This window comes from Anser brachyrhynchus, assembly GCF_964034855.1.
Source record: "Anser brachyrhynchus genome assembly, chromosome: 8".
NCBI lineage: Eukaryota > Metazoa > Chordata > Aves > Anseriformes > Anatidae > Anser > Anser brachyrhynchus.
Genome location: NC_137702.1, coordinates 14,846,633 through 14,865,027, shown reverse-complemented (window position 1 = coordinate 14,865,027; position 18,395 = coordinate 14,846,633). Strand labels below are relative to the sequence as shown.

The following is an 18,395-nucleotide window of genomic DNA, read 5'->3' as shown; positions in this document are numbered from 1 at the left end:
GGGGGCATACAGCTAAAAACAAATACAGGATCTAATGTAGGCCCACAGCAAGCTCTGACCTGGAGATTACATGCAATGCATGTCAACCTTTTAAATCGTTTCATCTGCAGTCGATGGCATAATTCCAAATGACTCTAACGGAAAGAAAATCAGACCTTTCCCTACAAGCATCCTGTAGCACAGCTGTGAGAAAAATAAAGAATGCTTACGTGGGGACAGACCTGGATCATGTTGCCTCTGCTTTGGCACGTGATTTTTCATTAAAATTTAGGTCTGTTCCTACAAACACTAACCTACATAAGCTAGCACGTGAATTTCAATGAGATTATGTATTTGTGGACAAATTATACCTCTGCTTCTATTTTTTTGACAAGCGTAACCAAGGTTTGAGCAGTAAAGAAATGATAATTTCTGCATATCTGTAAAAACCACAATGTAAACTGTAAGGAAAACCAATTAAAAATAACATGTCTGTGAAAAGTATGAATTTCTTCAGGTTTACAGGCTATGCATCTGTACTGCACAGGAAAAGTCTCCCGTCTCTTTTGTATCCCTGAAGGATTCCTCATGTGGCTTTCTGTCTTTAACAGCCAGCCTAGCGTCTGCAAGACCCCCCAGCCTGTTCCTATTAAACTAGCAGCTTACCTTGCAGGATGTTAAAGCAGGAGGAAAAAAAACATACACTGCTGACCGACTCACAATTACATTTTCAACCAACTTTACGTGCTTCGCATCATTTTAGTGGGTTTCAAATTGTCATCTTTCTTCGGTGCTAGGTGTTAAAAAATATTAAAAATCTTTATTTGATGAATGCTTCTCCTTTTTTTTTTTTTTTTTTTTTAATTTTCTGCTGAACCATTTATGTCATTAAGTCACGCGTCTTATGCTACGATGCAAAACATTGTAGAAAAAGCCTGAAAGGGCTCTCTCGGAGTTGCCTACAGCACGCAGAGGTTTAAACACTGGTTATAAGACCAAAGGGGAAGGGGAAAAAAAAAATATTGAAAATTGACGGAAATCAACACAGATCCAGGGATTACAGCGGCGGCCTGAGCTGTCGCCCGCGGTACCGTGAGCACCCGGAGCCTCCTCCAACGCTGCCCGGCACCGGGGCCGGGCTCGGGAGCACCCCGGCTGCCGGGGTCAGCCCCGGGGAGGGCCGAGGCCGGCGGTAAGGGCGGCTCTGAGGGGAGGAGCGGGACGACGGCAACCCGGCAGCGGCGGCCCCGTCCCCGCCTGAGGCGCGGCGGCTGCGTCCCGCTCGCGTTCCCGGGCAGGGACACGGCGTGGGCCGCTCCCACTGCCGGCCGCGGCGGGGGAGGCAGAGGGAGACCGGCGGCTCCGAGGGGCTGGTCCCGGTCCCGGTGCCGCCTCACCCCGCGCCGGGTACACCGCGCGGCTCGGTGCGGTCACTGCCCCGTGTGGGCGGGCTCGGCCTCCTCGGCGCCGCCCGGCCGGCCGCCGGCGGTGTCCCCCGCGCAGGGAATGGTTTGTTCCTGCCTCCCAGCCCTACGCTCCCGCTCCTCCTCCCGCTAGTGCCCGGCTCGGCGGGCGGAGGAGCGGGACTCGCTGCCCGGGGGGGGCTCCGCCGCACCTCACCTCGCCGCACCGCCCCTCACATCACCGCGCCGCCCGTGAGGCGCCCCCCGAGAGGAGCGCGGTGCCGGGGCCGCCCCGCCAGGTAACGGTGAGGGGAGCGGCGGGGCGCCTGCATCCCCCCCTCCGCCCGTGCCGCCCCTGCCGGCGGCCGTTTAACCGCCGTCTCCCCTCAGCCCCCTGCCCGCCGGCAGCCGGGGGGGCTCCGCCGACAGCCGGGCTGCTGTCCCCGGGGAGAGGCGGCGGAGCGGGGCGGCTGCCCGCCGTGATTCAGCATCGCCGCCTGCGCTGGAGGATGAGGAAGAGGAGGAGGAGGGCGGCGGGGAAGGAAGGGGGGGGGCGGGGGGGAACGGGCGTCAGGGGCGAGAGCATGGCTGGGGGGACCGGGGAGCGAGCAGCGAAACGGGGGGTGTGCCCTCGGGGGTTGTGCCCGCGGGGTTTGCATCCGCAGTCCGGCATCTCTAGCGAGGGGCTGGCCGGCTGGGGCCAAATGGTACCAAACGGTACCGAAAATCTGCCGGCAGAGGTGCCCGGTGGAGGCTAGATGTAGGGCAAGCTGGAGCTCTGGCGATGTCAGTCTCCTCGTCCTGTGCTCGCTGCTGGTGGCTGAAGGCCCGTGCTGGGTCAGTTTCTACATTTGAAGCCTCACAGAACTGTGAGCAAAAGGGGAGGCGGTTGATGCTGCATTTGGACGTGTTGCTGAGCTCAAAAACCGGTGTAGGGTCTCAGGGTCTCTCTGATCACGCTTGTGCCTTTCTTATGTATTTGCAGTTTGACTACCGAAATCCGAATGTATTGCTTCTCAAAAATACCCAAACCAGCCATGCGAAAAATAGCTGATAGAGTATTCCTTTCTGCCCCAAACCTTAACTGATTGTTAGCACCTGCAGGTGCTGCATAGCCAGCTAACACTCACAGAAATCTCCCTGGCTGTTCTCGCAACCGAAAGATGAGAAGTACTTTTGTGTGCGGGAATTGGTTGTCACCCATATTCTGTAACGTTACCTCAAAATCTACAGAGTGGTTTGGCATCAATAGTTTTTGCCCCCGTTTCAAGTACAAGGATGTAATTTTTCATCCTAGAAATCCTATTTCCCAGAATAGAAAAATATGAATAGAATACCTGTCAGTATTACTTTGAACAAAAGTATGACAGAAGCAGTTGTAGTGCCAGGGGTTTTTCCTGTGTGGTGAGCAAACATACCATCTATGCTAGTAGAAGAAGCTATTAACTTTGAAGCCAGATTCTTGGAAGACAAATGCTATAATGTTTCAGGAAATGATGTGAGCTGCCTCACATATAGTATGGGAATTCTTCCTTGAGGAAGGATTTTTTTTTTTACCTGTAGGTATCAGTGATATTTTGCAAGAAAGTCTAGTCAGTTTTTTTGCTTGCTCCTTTTTGAAAGATGCCCCCTTTCTATATTTCTGATAGTCTGGGTACATGCCACGTGCTTCCAAAGAGGTCTACCCATCAATTTGGAAGTGTTAAAGAGGCCAGGATATCAGACCCATCAGCAGCTATTTGGTAATTATACTGGCAAGTGAGGAACCATTTCAGTAGTCCGTGGCTCAGGTTTGCAATTAACTAATGGTTTGTTCCCCATCTCTTCCAAAGTGACCAGTGTTAAATGGGCAGCATAGATTAGGTTGTGGACAAGTCTGAAGAACTGGGATGTGAATTGTTCAATAAGCAGTTGGACAATAAACAATCTTGAAATCGTTTTGTATAAATATGATTTCTTCTAAGATCTTTTTCATGCTGTATATTTATAATGAAAGCCATAAATATTTATTTTGAAGATGAAATGTGGCATACTTATGCTGCCCGCTGAAAGTGCCTGCTTTGAGCTGTCAGCACCAAGAAAGACTGAAGCATGATTTCTTGGTTTAAATCATCTCCATCTGTGGGTATTTATTATATGGTTTAAAAATGTCTGCAGCATACATATGGCAAATGAGTCATTTTTTGTACTTCCATGCTTTCTGATGTTCTGTTTTTTAATTTTTTTTCCCATTATAATGTTGTATTAATAGATTCTTTTATATGTATGCATTCATACAGATTAAGAACGTGTTGTTAAAGGATGGAAATCCTTAGAAAACCAAGAAAATTGAAATGAAATCTTGATGTCTGAAAAAGAGAAATTAATGATAGCATTTCCCCAGCTACCTTGTATCTACTTGCGTAAAACTTCTGTCTTGTCTTCAAAAATGGGTGTGACGATGTGTTGCAATGTGAACCACTAATGTTTTTTGATTTTGTGCTACAATTTTATTGGTGTAAAGAAAAAATATTGACATCAACAATGCTTATTTTCTGTGTCTTCAAGTTTCTGCAGACCTTCAGAATATTTGGAGAGTTATCACTGCCCTGAAGTATTGTGACTTTTGGGCCAATCCTAAATCATAAAAGCACTAAAATATTGATAGGCTTTATATCACTCCATAAAGAAAAAAATGAGTGCTTGTCAGTCTTTTGCTTTTTTCATGAAGTATTTCCATCATCCAGAGTTGACACAGAGACTCTATAATGGTCTGAGGGGGAGGGATTAATCTTTTCCTGAAAGAGGGCAAGAGTCTGTGTGAAGATAGTGGGAGTTCAGTTTATTTGGAAAGTTGCATACAAACTGTCAATGTTCAGAAAATTCATTGCAAGTACCACAGCATATTTTTCAGACGATATTATCTGGATTTTGGTTTTCCCTTATGAACTTCAGAATATCTGGCAGGAGGTTCACTTTTATTTTCCATACACCTCAGAAGTTAATTGGGGCTGTTTGACTTCCAGCAGTAGGATTTAAATTGGGCCTTATTAATTAGGAGGAAGCTCTTTAGAGCTCCATTAATGCTCAACTAAAACCTTGCCAGAATGGTAATTCACAGCTATTCCTTTCGCAGACATTATGAGCTGCCTTTAAAGTTTACTGGAACCTTTTTAACATTAATATTTAAAATATTAATGTATTTTAGATTTAGAACTGAATTCATTGATCTTGACTACACTGGTGGGTAAGAGAAGCATCTGTAACTGAGAGTGGACGTGGGAGGAAAAACCTGTGACATGCTGAAGTGGTCAGCCTTTGTGTTGGTTGGATATTTGAGCAAATCTGTGTTCCACAGTAGTTACCCTTCTTAGAACTGGAACCTTTTCAAGACGAGGAGGCTTCATGCTGCCTTGCTCTACTGGATACTCTTCTTTGTGGTGGTAGTTGTAGGAATCCTCAGCCTCTGTAGGGCCTAAAGTGTTTGATATTTTGCCTGTTCCCGAAGTTATTGCTTGCAAAAGAGTTTCCATTGCCTTCTGTGTTCATACAGCTATACAAAGGCGTATACAAACTGCCATATTAATTTATACATTTATAGATGCTTTTGCTCTTGCCTTGAATTCCATATACCAGGAAACAAGGTCTTGCATAATAGAATAATTTCTTGGTTTTGCATTTTAAATGATTAAATAAAGTGGGCATAGTAGTCCTTGCCTTCAGTGTCAGTTTTAGTCTGAATATGGTATGTCCAAAATGAAGATGCACATATATAGTTGTAACGTTTCTTTTCATGTGCTAAAGGTATAAGTTTCATTAGTTTAAAATGTTAAAAACAGGTATTCCTTTAAAAAAAAAAAAAAAGCATTGCTTCAAAGGTAATATTTCAGAATATATTCACACGTTTCTTATGATCAGCATTCACCTCTGGGAACAAGGAAACAGTGCTCTTAATGGTGAACGCCAGTTAACAATAATAATGAAAGAAATACAAAAGAAAGTTCCTTTCTGATTTAGGACTTTTCTTTTTTCTTTATTTTCTTTCTGTGGATTAAGTGGCATGGCAACTCCCACTTATGTTTGAATTTGGTCTTGGAAGGATTCCAGAAAGAAGCCTCATATGTACCTCTGCTCAAATGCACTTTGGATGGTTGTATTACTGTTAATTGATAGAAAAACTGATGCCTAAAAGGATGAAGTGCTTTATGCTGCAATTTAGAAGCCCCTTCTGGCCAGCAGGACTCACAGAGAGAACCAACAGTCACTTTTAAGAAGAGAGAAAAACTAAACACACTTCTCATCTATAATAAATGCTACAGAAAGAAGTAAGTGGGGTGTGGGCTTCGGAGTTAGATGCAGCTATGTGTTGACAAGTTTATTTTCATCCTTGCTTAGTAGCAAAATGCTAAATATATTCTTCTTTAGTTACATTAAAGCATGTTTCCTTCCAACTCTGTCCTTCGGATGACACATGTTTGTTTTATTTTTAGCACTTGAAAACCAGCACAGTAATATCCCTATAGGGTGCAGTGAAGGCATTGGAGTATAGCATGAGAAAATGGAATCAGATGCTTAATACTGAATTTATGCAGTTGAAAAGGTGAAAATCTAGATCCTAGTGATGAACACAAAATAAAAGGTGGACTGGCAGGGCAGAATATTGTGAGATTTGTCGGGGAAATTGTGCTTATTTACCTGCTCAGACTGGACTTCTGAAAAATACATGGGAGAGCTATGTAATGGGAGTCTCTGTGTTTTCTTGGATTTTTGTGGGAGGTTGTCATGTATTTAGTGTTCATTGAATGTGAAATTTCTGTGAATTTGTTGTATTGTTTTATCCTTCCAAGCTTTTCTGGGCTGGGGGGTGGTGCTGTTCTAAAGCGCATGATATTAATTTTTGATGGAAGAGGTCTGAAAAATATGCAACTTATTCACCTGGAAAAAACACCCTTCCTAATAACGTTTTATATCGTGTGGCTTTTTAGAGGAATATAATATTATTGTAACTTTTTATCTTTCAGTTAACTGAAGTCTTTGAAAGACTATAAAACACTAGCAAGTATTGACAATTAGGCATTAATTTGAATAAAAGATTTTCTTGAAAAATCAAAAAGAGTGGTCTGAGAACATGACTTAGTTTGGTACGTTTTGTACCATTTTAAAAATGGAAGCATATGCTGAAAAGAAGATTTCTAAGGATGGATAGGATGTGTTCAGTGAGTAAAATAAGGCGTTACTGCATGAAGGAACAGGAGTCAGTGCTATTTTTGGACTGTTGCAAGGACTTTATAAGAGTCAAACATCTTGTAGATGCTGCTTTACATCAGTATCCTACAAGTAAAGAAATGGAAGAAAAATAAAGGAACAATACAGAGCTGGATTTAAAAATTTGGACAGTGGTTGAGAAATGATCCAGTTAATGACCTCAAGCAGGCACTGAAACCCTGTGTATTACTTTCTACTGTTGCCTCCTGAGCTGAAGAGAAAATGAAAGGGCCTTACAGCCTTTTTGCCAAAAATAGCATTTATGAATACAAAAACATATAGAAAGCAAGTCTTTGGTATTTTCTGGGAAAATGTAATAAAATTTATCAGAAATGAAAATAAAAGAAGATACATTCTCATGAGTGGGTGGGAATGTCTGCTGCAGATAGCCAGCACACTATTTAGTTTCATCGATAAAGAAGATTCAAATTCCAGTCAGTCATGGGCATGCATAGATAATGCTGCTCCGGCTACTGGCAGATGACAGATCAATAGTCCAGCTGAGGCAGGCTGTCTGCAACAGTTTGATGGAAGAAAACGCGGACTGTGACAATATGTAGAGCTACCGGGAGAAGTTCTCTGTGTGAAGAAACTTCAGAAATACTGCCAAAGAGGAAACTTGATTGTTAGAGCCCCGAGGGTGCTTGGACAAGTCCTGCCTGGATCCTCCTGCTTTGTCCCTACCCGTGGATCTAGGGATACTGTACCAGCTTAGGCCAAGGCTTCAGCTGCTCTCTGAGGTACGTCACAGGAGTGCTGGTCTCCAGCTCAGCCACAGCCATGCCCACGGCCCCCTTGATCTGGACCCTGGGTCACGGGCTGACTTCCCAGCTCCACCTCAGACCTGCCGTGTCACCAGGGACCTGCCCAGTGACACTGCGCTGTGTCTGACTGTGGTTACTGTCCTCGCACGTGGTGCTGCCCTTGACCTGTTGATCGACTTCACACCTTGATCACAGATCTGCTTCATCACCACAAACTTGTCTGTAGGTCTGACTCCTGACTGAAGCAGGCTCCCATTCCTGGGGCTCACCTCCTCACCTGGCGTGGGTACCGGAGGTGGCCCTGGCTGACAAGGTTCCTGCCCCCCTGGCCTTTTATTGCACTTGGTTCCTGGTCCATCATTTTTCAGGGAGTAACTGTCCCCTGCCACTCCCTGACTCTGAGGTTTTTTATCAGGTGTTCTGGCGGTGAAACAGAAATAGTTTGAGAAAAGTACGGAGTTTTAGCACATAGGTTCACTGGAGACTGGGTTTTGACCAGCTTCTGCAAGCAAAAGCTTATGGAGTCTGTGATCAACGGGAGCTTTCCTGAGGAAAAGAGGCTGCCTGGAGACAGGGCTGGAAAGCTGAATAGCAGTCATCCTACCGAATGGAGAACGGTTGTCAGAGCTAAGTGGGCAGGGATGTGGAGGCTGGATCATATTAGCTCTATGCAAAGCCACCAGAATGCGTCACAAAGCAAAAACAAGACTTGACACAAACCCCCAAACTGCATTGAAAACTTTAAAACTATTTTTTTAATAACTGCAATGAACTTTGTAATTAGTGGATTGCTAAAGAGTTTTGACATCTTACATTACCGAACACTTGGGAAGATTGTATGTATTTATTATTAAAAATACATGGAAGTTGTACCAAGCATCATGCTCTGTTGAGAATACAGAGTGTATTACACAAGGAGTTCTGTAATAAAATATTTAGATAAACAACTGAGGAAGAATTGGAGAGTGCATTCATTTGTTGGAAATCTGACTTGGTTTTATTAACTGCAAAGAACTGGAAGCATGCTAGCACCAGTCAAAAGAACCGTGTTGTTGAAAGCATCTTGGGATTCACCAACATGACATAAACAGCTGGATTTTAAATAAGAAGGAAAAATAGTAACGTGGATTGATCCAGATGACTTTAAGCTAACTTAAACAATGTAAACTAGAGTCATTCCTAAAGCAGCTTTTTTTTTTTTTTTTTTTTTTTTTTTTTCTCCCAGCATTGAAATCTGTGCAGATTTCGCTGCTGATTCTGTGCTTGCACAGGAAATTGTGTCACAGTTGGTTGGGCTGAGTTTCTTCCGATAACTTCCCCACTGTTTCAAAGTTCTTGAAGTCATCTCTTCTTCAGTTTTGAAAGATGTACCTGTCAAACCATGGGCCAAGTAGAAGTCTTAATTCTTCTGTTTTACTATTATTTTTGTATTTATTTATTTATTTATTTAATTTATTTTTTGTGGAGAAACATTTCCATGCAGAGCAACTTGGATGGGATTCATCTCATCAATGTTTATACAGCTCCAGTGCACATACCTGCAGCTGCCAACCCTGACTGCCTGTAGGCTGACTGTGAAGGCAGCCCAGGGAAATTAGCTCAAACGTCTGCAATGTAGATGAATCCACCATTCTTCTTTATATTTAAGGAATAAATGTTATTACAATGTCACCTGTGGGATTTCATTGTAGTGTTTTTTACCTACTGGTTGATGTGAATGGGAGAGCCGTACATACTTCTCATGAGTTGGGGAAAATGGCAACAAACTGTGGTAGAGCTGTGGAATTTTCAGAGCCTTATTTCTTTGCATATTTTCACTATAGGTAAATACATGTTTGATTTTCTATTTAACTTCAATGTGCAAGCAAGAAAGGCATTCCCTGCGGTGTAGAGAGAATGTGTACTCTTAGAGTTCATAAATGAAGGGGGGGGAAGCAAGAGGCAATGTCTCTTATGTGTGCTGTAGCCTTTGCACATCATGTTCCCAGCTTTGTTCTGCCTGTATGTGATTCTTGAAGGATGGCAACACAACTAGAAGCACTGAGAGCACTTTATGTGTATATATCCCTCTCGATCTCACTAGAATCTGACTCGCTACAATGCTTCGTCTTTGTAGAGCAGATGTAACAGTAGCGGTGCAGCCGGTTTTGTCTAGTACTGCTTCCTCTGCAGAATCTGTGTAGGGGAGTTGAATGCTCTGAAATTGGTTCAAACTTCACGTCACATAGAGATGTGCCACCATTTCCAAAATATCTGTGTTACCACATGGCTCAAAGAGCTCAGGATTTTCTCACTTGAAAGGTCTTGTGTGAAAACTGTAGTTCGCTGCATATTCATATATGTGCACTGCTTGTAATGCAATGCCAGCATTTGGAAAAAACATCAGTTCTTCTACTGGTAGCTTTAGAAATCTGTCAGTATGAACCAGGAAGAGAATCATAACTGTTTTTCTTAGAGCAATTTATGAACTGTTCGTCTAAGCTTACTTCTGTGCTACTATTTTATGTTATTGTGGTCTTGACCTCTTAATTCAATTCTACATTTAGAGAAATCATTGTTCTAGTTATAGTACCTAACGCCTTTGGTATAACTCCTTCCCAATCACTGAGTCATTTTCTGTTTTTAGATTTCACTTCACTTTAGCTTATTGTTATGACTAATCCTACTGACTTTCTTCCCACAGCTCTTGTCACACTCTAAGTAAAGTGGAAAAATAATGTATTCTCTTCTTATAGCATGTATCATGCCTTTCTCTTTTTTGCTTGAAACAGAGAAAATACCTAGAAAGGGTTAAGGAAGAGATCTAAAAAGTGCTAGGGCTAGGCTAAATGGGAAGGAGCTGCTGCTGCAGCAGGTCTTTCCCTGGTGTATGAACGCTGCCTAAAACTGTATCATCTGTCAATTATTGATAGAAAAATCTGTTTCCGCAGGGCTGACTCTTCTGACAGCCTCAGCAATGCAACACTAGCAGGTAAGTGAATTCATTTTGCTACTTCTACTGTGGAATTATTTTAAATCTGTTTCCATATCAGTAGGAGGTCTTGGTACTACTATGTATTCTGCAGGATGTAATCTTGTCAGTTAAATTCATGATAAATAAAAATTTTGCACTCTTACCAGTAATTTGTGTGCAGAAGAATTTGGTATATCTTACTGCCACATGCTGCTATCAAGGTTTTTTTTTTTTTTTTAATATTGCTTTCTATTGTAGGCTATGTTAAGTAAAATGCACTAGCTTCAGTTTGAATGCTTATCTGTTCTGTACAGCACATATTTTGGAATGAGTTCTTTTCTGAGAATCTTCTTCCTATTTTCATTTTTTTCCCCTCTTCTTCCTCACACATCCTGGAGCTCACAGTTTATCTTTCCTTATAATAAAGAGAGCTAGATTAAGAAACATCTTCTGAATACAGTAATACAGTAAATCTTTCTATATTAGCTAGGCAAAACATGCTTCTGAAAAGCAGCATGGAACTTTTCCTGTAGATATATGAATATAGCTATATACTGCTTGCACAGTAACTCCTGTTTCTGAACCTGTGAATATTTCATGAGCTGTGAAATAAGAAGCGCTGCATTTAGACTGCCAACCAGTTCTAAAAGTGATACGTGAAGCTTATAATCTTTGTCAAGAAAGAGAGAAATTCAGAGGCAACTCAGTTATTTTTAGCTGTAATTGTTACTGTGCTGAAGATTTGATTTAAATGAACTATAGTTTTGACCTGTGTTTTAATTATATTCCTGAACTGTGCCACCATCAGGGCTGTTCTGGAGCTGAAACGCTGTGATTTTAAGCCCACAAAAATCAATAGAAATGTCTACATTTGCTTTATTGGGCTATGGAGAATATCCTGTGACATATAGCTTGTTTGCATTTACCCTCCAGACTTGAGACAAATTTTGTCAGAAGCACAGAAGAATAAATGTTGTAATATTCCGCCTAAGATAATTCACTGAAAAAAAAACGTGGACCAGTTGTCATCCATGTTTTAGGTTGAGGGGGGTTTATTATAGCATAATAAGAAATGAGTGTGTTTGTTTCTTTTGACTATTTGAAAAACAGTTAATTCTGCAGCCAGCATGTATTTGCCTGTGTAAGTTTATGCCCTTCTGCTTCACTGAGAGTGTAGTTTCAAAAATTAAGATAAAAGCAGTGAAAAATCAAGTTGAGACCTGTAAATGATTTAAATATCCTATGGCTCTAGCTTCAGGCTGAGGACTGCTATTTCAGTACACTTCTTGAGTGTAGCTCTTAACCAACAGACAATGCCTTTTTGCTATTAAAAACAAACAAGCAAACATGCCAGAGCCAATTGCTTTTAAGTGTTGCTTTTTGGGAGCTGACCAAGATAGATGAGGACAGGGCTAACTGTGATATTGTTCCAAATTTGGATCTGCGCTGCTGCTGTGATTCAAGTCATGAAGGGAAACAGGCATACTGAGGTCACTTATCCCCTCAGATTTTGTAGTTATTTTAACTACAAAAAAACCTACAATGCCATTGTCAATACGGTCTCTGACCTGATAAATAAACTGTTCAATACTACAGGGTTGCATCAGTAAGGCTGAGGTTATGATTCAGAAAGTACATTATTCTGATCCTCTGAGTTCAAACATATCCTGGAAAACTACTTTTTGGTAGACTATTCTCATGCTTTTTTTTCTTCTAAGCAAAAATTAAAGCTGGTGTGTAGAAAGTCTGGTGTACGTCATTTTGGACATTCTAAGTAATAAGTTTATGTTCAGCATTTAAGATGTTATTTTTCTAGGGTTTTCAACTACATGGTATATTTCTCTATCGGTGAGCAATATATATACCCTATTATAGGAACATTTTGTATATTAGAGTCACGTCTCATTACTGATGAAGACAGACTCTCTATTTAGATCCACTAATATGAATTAAAATAGCATAACACAGGGGGTTTGGAACCAATTCAGTCTTTAAAGGATTTTTTTATAAATTGGGTCAATCCAGTTAGAGAGGCTTTTGAGGATTCACATCCTTTTGAAGCTGCTGATTTTTCTCCCGCTTTCATTTGTAAAAACTATTTTCCAATTGGTGGCACCACGTTAAGCCCCAAGTATTAAATTGTGGGAAGGAAAGCTTGTTTTTGTTGGAGTGTTTTGTAGCTGCTGGAGTTTCTGTCTAGCTTTTTCAGTTATTTGTAAAATATTACTACCACTGAGTGCTGTTGCAGTAGTGTTTTACTTAGAGTATATCAGCATGTAAGCATGGTCATTACAATATTAGAGGTCGGGTACCATTCCTCATACATGCATGCAGGCATTCCCAGTGAAGCTGAGCAAATTGATCGATAGTAGGAAGTGTCCGTATAGTATGATAAACAATTCAGTGATCATGCAAGAGCACCTTTCTTGTACTATCGTGGTCAAACAGAGCTTGAATAGATGTTTCTTTAAGTGCCTGTGGTACTGTATTCAAGCCATTATTCTTCTTTCTTTTTACATTAGGTGCTGAAATTGCAAGCTAATGTCTGCCAATTTATATTTCAGGCAGCAGTAGGAGTCTCATCCTTATTGCTAAACTAGCAAACATTCTTATGTTGACAGCGTGTAAAGCAGGATGATATAATCCTCAACCAGAGTCTTCATGGGCCGTGTGTGATGATTGCAGTTTGTGTTCAGGAACGCTGAAATAGGTCCATGAAGTACAGGCCCGTAAAATATAAGATGTAATGGGACCGACTTCATGCGGGGCTAAGGTGTGGATCTCAAAATACAGAGATCCGTAGAAATGATACGTACTCATGGATCCCTGAACTTGAGGCCCTTTTCACACCAAGCCAATGCCACCAACTGGAAGTGAGGAGGAGGAATTTGATGAGTGAGGGGGAGCCTTCTAAAGACTTTTTTTTTCACCCTCCCCCAGGATCACTAGTAAATCTCCCCACATGGCCTATTTATAAATTAAGGAGCTATTGCAAATACATCAGCTTCATTAAAGGAATAGCACTCTTTCTGTTATACGAAGATAAATATGTTGGTATATGTAAATGTTAAAACATCCTGAATTGTAGGGCCCTGTGATCCCTAGCTCTTCCTAGAGAATTAAATAGTTTGAGAAGTGAATGATAGAAAAAGAAAGAAATAGTTCAATGCCATCAGTGATTGTGTGGTGTACACAACTTAAAAAGCCCTGCGATAGGTGGTGCTGTGTGTTGACAGGCTGTAATGAAGAGCATGGATGGTGCACCACAAAGTCAAATGCAGAGCAGAGATCTTTCTACAGCTGCCACAGCTCTATTCCTTTCCTAACTCGCTCTCATTTACCGTTTCTGCTACCAAAAGCACACTTTTAATTATCAGAATTTAATTTTAGTATTACACATAATCATTTTTGCCCATTATTATAATAGGACTCTTCCATCGTTTCTTTCATTAGTAGCAGTAGCTGTCTCACCATGAAGAGCGTTGGGCAGTCTGACATTCCATACAGTTGCACTCCTTCACTTCCTGCACTTGCAGTCCTTAAGACAAACAAACAAAGGTTCTGCAGCTGTTTCTTTTAAAGAGAATGCTTCCTTTGGGGTGATTGGGGTCCAGCCTCCCTGTGGCTGCTAGGTGTAATGCCAGCCACCTGTTGCTTGCAGAGCAAATGTGGCCGATGCACACTGGTGTGTGTTTGTAGGCTGAAAATGCGTATGACACTCCAGTGCTAATTTAGATGACAGTAGGACGATGGCTGCTATTACTGGGGTGGGTAGTTACAATAAATAAAGATAGGTTTGGATTCAGCAGTATTCAGTGGGACTTATTGGGATCGTGGAGCAGGAATATGTTCTGTTGTGAAGTTAGTAAAGTGTTTTGCTGACGGGTGTGCAGTGTTAAAGACAGTGCTATCAACACTTGTTGAAGCGATGTACAGTAGTAGGAGACCTAGGCATTGTCCATGCTGTTTTTTTTTTTTGTTGTTGTTGTTAGTAGTGAATGATGCAGAAGTATGCTTTCTGAAGCTAAAATATTACTACACAAAAAACGGCACTCTAGTTATCTGATCTAATTTGTCAGTATTTTTCCTTGCTATTGTGAATGTTACATGAATTTGGGGTTTGTCAAGTTACTGATTTGTAAGTCATACAGGTTCGTTTCACATGCATTTTCATTAATATACTTCCTATGTTCTATTGAACAGGAAATAGGTACAAATATTTTCCTTTTTATTGTAGTTTTCTGATTCTATCTTGCTTTCTTTTTTCCTCTTTTTTCCAATATACAGAATGTATGAAACTCTATATTACTTATTTTGTTAACAGTTTGAAATATGTTATCACGTTAAAAAGGGCTTTTGAAGGGTGAGAATGAGCCAAAAAACAGTCACATTGTGTGCTCTGCTATGAAAGATACTTTGGAGGTCAATTTTTTAAACTGAAAATCAATCTTCAACTTGCTGATTCAGGTCTCAGATGTGAAATGGCAGTTATAAACTTTAGCTCTCATTAAAGTAACTGTAACTTATAGATTCAGAGTTAGTGCTGTTACTTCAGCTAGTGTTTGGTAGTTCAGGTAGTTCAGTTGTAAGTTTTAAAAATGCTGGCCATTTGGATAAACTACTTGAAAGTTTACAGAACTGCACAGGATTCAAAAAAGCTGTGTTGAATCATGTTTTGTTTTTTTTTTCTTATATAGCTTTTAGCTGTCTGTTTAGCAAACCAAGCAGCTGAGCACTCTGTACATTCACTTTATCTGAAAGAACTGGTGAATAAACATCTCATCTCATTTGATGTTGAGAGCAAATGCTTTTGAAATTAATATAGATTTCCTTTGACTTCAGAATGTCAAAGGAAACCAATCGCTAATGTGTATGCATTTTGAAGCCAGCTGACTGATAGCCTTTTTAAAACAAGTTTATCACTTTGATAACACACTGAGCCTCAAAATGAGGATTGCTTTTTGCATCTAGAATTTCTCTGTAGGAGTGAGAACTTGCCACCAAATTGTTCTGTTTGTGTGTTAAATCAAAATGCTTAGCTCTGCTCACATTTTGTCAAGACATATTAAAAAAAATTGTGAAAGGCTGTGATGTTTTTAATTCCGTGGTTTAATGGCTGCAAATTGTTACTTTGCTATTTCCGGATGATAGTGAAGATGGCATTTGTCTCTGTTATCATTTTTGGTCATGTTTCAATCTCATTTTGCGTCTGCATTTTATAGCTTAATTCCTGGTCAACAGTTGATTATAGTTTTGTGTAACTGAACAAGATCTCACATGGTATCTTTTTTTTTTCCTATCAAAGATTTTTTATTCTTTTTCTCTGGTCTTCAGAATTTTTCTTCATCTCAGAGCTCAATACACAGAGGAAGTACTTCGTGCATATTTCAGAAGAATAGATAATATCGATAGTGCTAGACGTATCACTAATATTATATTGAGAAGTTCTGATTAGTGTTTGTGACTTTCTTGTTGGATGAAACTAACGGCCTCTCTGTAATAAGTAGCAAAGCCCTCCCTACTACAGTGGGTACAGGCTTTCACATCCTAAGATCTAAGGGAGCAGAAATCTTTGTTATTTAGGTCAGACTGACAATACAGAACTCTGATATTTGCTGGGTCTGTGCTCTGAAAACTACTTATTCTTCTTTCTTTTCATGTTTCTGTGAAATTGTTATTTTAATTTCCCAGGTAACTGGGGAGGGGAGCGCTGTGGTGCTGCCCTTCCATCCCTGTGGTCATCTGCCGAGTTATGTAACTGTATCTTAAGTGCGTCTCCATCGCAGGGTGAAAGCTCCTTATGTCGGGAGCTTTGTGGATTTCTTCCTAGCTACTGTGCATTTCTAGACACTTTTGACAGCAGTGGGTAAATAGCACTAATGGACTCAGAGGAAAGCAGTCTGCTAGTTTCAAAATCTATATACTAAAATATTCTACTGTTGCTGAGTGATTACTTGTCTGTACACAAAGAAGCTAATTTAGTTCAAATAAAATTGACAATACAATTTTTTGTAGCATTTCACTTAAGTAAATATAGAAATAGGATACAACAGGAAGAAACCTAAGAGATGCCAGTTGTCATTGAGAGCTACTATCATAACTACCATCGGTTAAGCTCTGAAATCGAATTTTCAGTTCATACACGTAAAGTTAAGCGTATGCGTGGCCAAGTGGCTTATTCAAACTGGTTACCGAGCTTAGAGTGATTTGTTAGTAAATGAATCTATCATTCTTAATGCTCAAATTTGTTAAATTACATTTATTTTAAACGTACATATGCAAAGCAGTCTCTTGTTAGGTTACGCAGCAGTGGTTTGATAGTCACTGGTATGATCCTCGGAGAATCTCGTTGACTTGAGTGACTCTCTGGAACAGATTCTCAAGTTGCTCTGTTTTATTTTAAGTTTGAATTTGATTCACCCAGTCTTTGTTTTGATCTGATTAAGTCAACCATTTTCTGGGATGCTTACTCTTAGGGGAAAAAAAGGGCTAGATGGCATGCAAGTTACTATTTAGAGACTAAAAATAACCTTTTCAGCTCCACACTGTATCAGGATTGAAAATGAAAGATCGTGAAAGGCAGAGGTCGCTTGGAAGCAGTGTGGAGCAAATAACTTGGGAAATGAAAGAGTGATTTGTTCAAAAATGCTTTTATATAAACTAGGCCAGAAGAATATTTTTCAGGCAGTTTAATAGCTTCTTCTGATTAAGTTTGTGTAACAGCATTTTTTTTTTCTACAATGAATTACAACTTGTTAACAAGGAAACATGTATTATTCCGTTAACTATGAAACCTGTTCTTCACACTGCTCTTCACCCAGGCACCCTCTCAGCCTGTCACTATTACCTTTGTCGAACTTGCTCAAACTGTTTCCTTTGGATTCAAGTATCTGCCTAGGTCCCTGTCCATGTGTGACCCTGTGCCTCTCTAGCAAGAGTGCCTGACCTCTGCTGTCCCTGGAAGATAAAAGTTTCTGCTTCCTCGATTCCCTGGTCTCTGCACTTGGTGTTTTTGTGCACGTGTGTTGACTTCTGGCTCTTTGTAGGACAGGACTGTGTGCAATGTAGCTCTCCTGCTGGTGCTGTTACACCTTGCCAGGCAACTGTAAAGGTAATATGTCATCTTTTATTCTCCCTAGAATGCTTCTATTCAAAGTACTCATTTGTATAAGAATGTGCTAACCTGACAAAGATGCATTAATTTCTTCTTCACAAGTCTCTCTCCATTTATAGGTTAATCATTTTCATTCAGCTGCTTTTGAATCAATATGGGTGAGCAACAAACCTTCATTAATTTATGTGCATCTTGATTTCAGGAGGGAAATTGTATATGGTAGGAATTGCAGTCCTTTTCTGTCTGAGGGTGAGTGCAGAGATTCCTGATATCTGAGTTCCCAGGGTTAGGCAAGTCCCAGTTTGGAAATATAATAGTTTCTTCCATGTTATTAAAATCAATCTCTTAAAAACAGGTCTTTCAGGTGGGTTACTGGAGAGAGATGCCTCTACATTGTTGTAGCTGAACACGGGTTATAGGTTATGTTTATTTTATAAGTAAAAACTTATCATAGTTACAGAAATTGACTCAGATTGTAACGTAATCACAACCCGACAGTGCTGCTGCAGTTACCTGTGCATGATCCAGTGGGCACTGCGAAACGCTCTGCCCGGTAATAGGAAGAATTGCCAGAGCAGCAGGATGCAGAATGGACTGCATCCTATGTAAAATGTTTTGGAAAATCAACTCAGGGTTACTATTATAGCTTTAGGCATTGTGCCTGTGTATAAAACATTCTCGCCTGGGTGTTTGTGCTCCCTATTAAACAATCTAAAGAGTATTCTACTCTGAAGAGTAGAATGGTTTATTTATAAAGAAAAGTAGTAGGTCAACAATGTACTGTAGTTTTGAACTTTATGGCGCAGCTTCAGAATACCAAGGCATTACAGTAACTCTGGGCAGATATTTCTCTATGAGTATAAGCTGAATGAAAGCTGTATAAGCTGCTGGATTTTTATTGTCACACCGTAGCTCATAAATCATGGTGTGTTAGTAAG

The 18,395-nt window shown here is 40.7% G+C and overlaps 1 protein-coding gene across 11 annotated transcripts in view; it reads left to right on the top strand.

Moving 5' to 3' along the window:
- Nucleotides 1-368: 368 nt before the first annotated feature.
- Nucleotides 369-18,395, top strand: part of TTLL7 (tubulin tyrosine ligase like 7) — a 73,268-nt gene continuing 55,241 nt past the window's right edge. For 2 of the 11 annotated variants that reach the window (XM_080602555.1, XM_080602552.1), the window contains exons 1-4: nt 1,228-1,681; nt 5,418-5,686; nt 10,321-10,361; nt 17,390-17,454. The gene's annotated coding sequence lies outside the window, so the exon portion shown is untranslated. Of the gene's footprint in view, nt 1,172-1,226; nt 1,682-5,417; nt 5,687-10,320; nt 10,362-17,389; nt 17,455-17,576; nt 17,616-18,395 lie in introns of those variants that run through there. The other 9 variants (XM_080602550.1, XM_080602547.1, XM_080602548.1 and 6 more) reach the window with 6 other exon arrangements.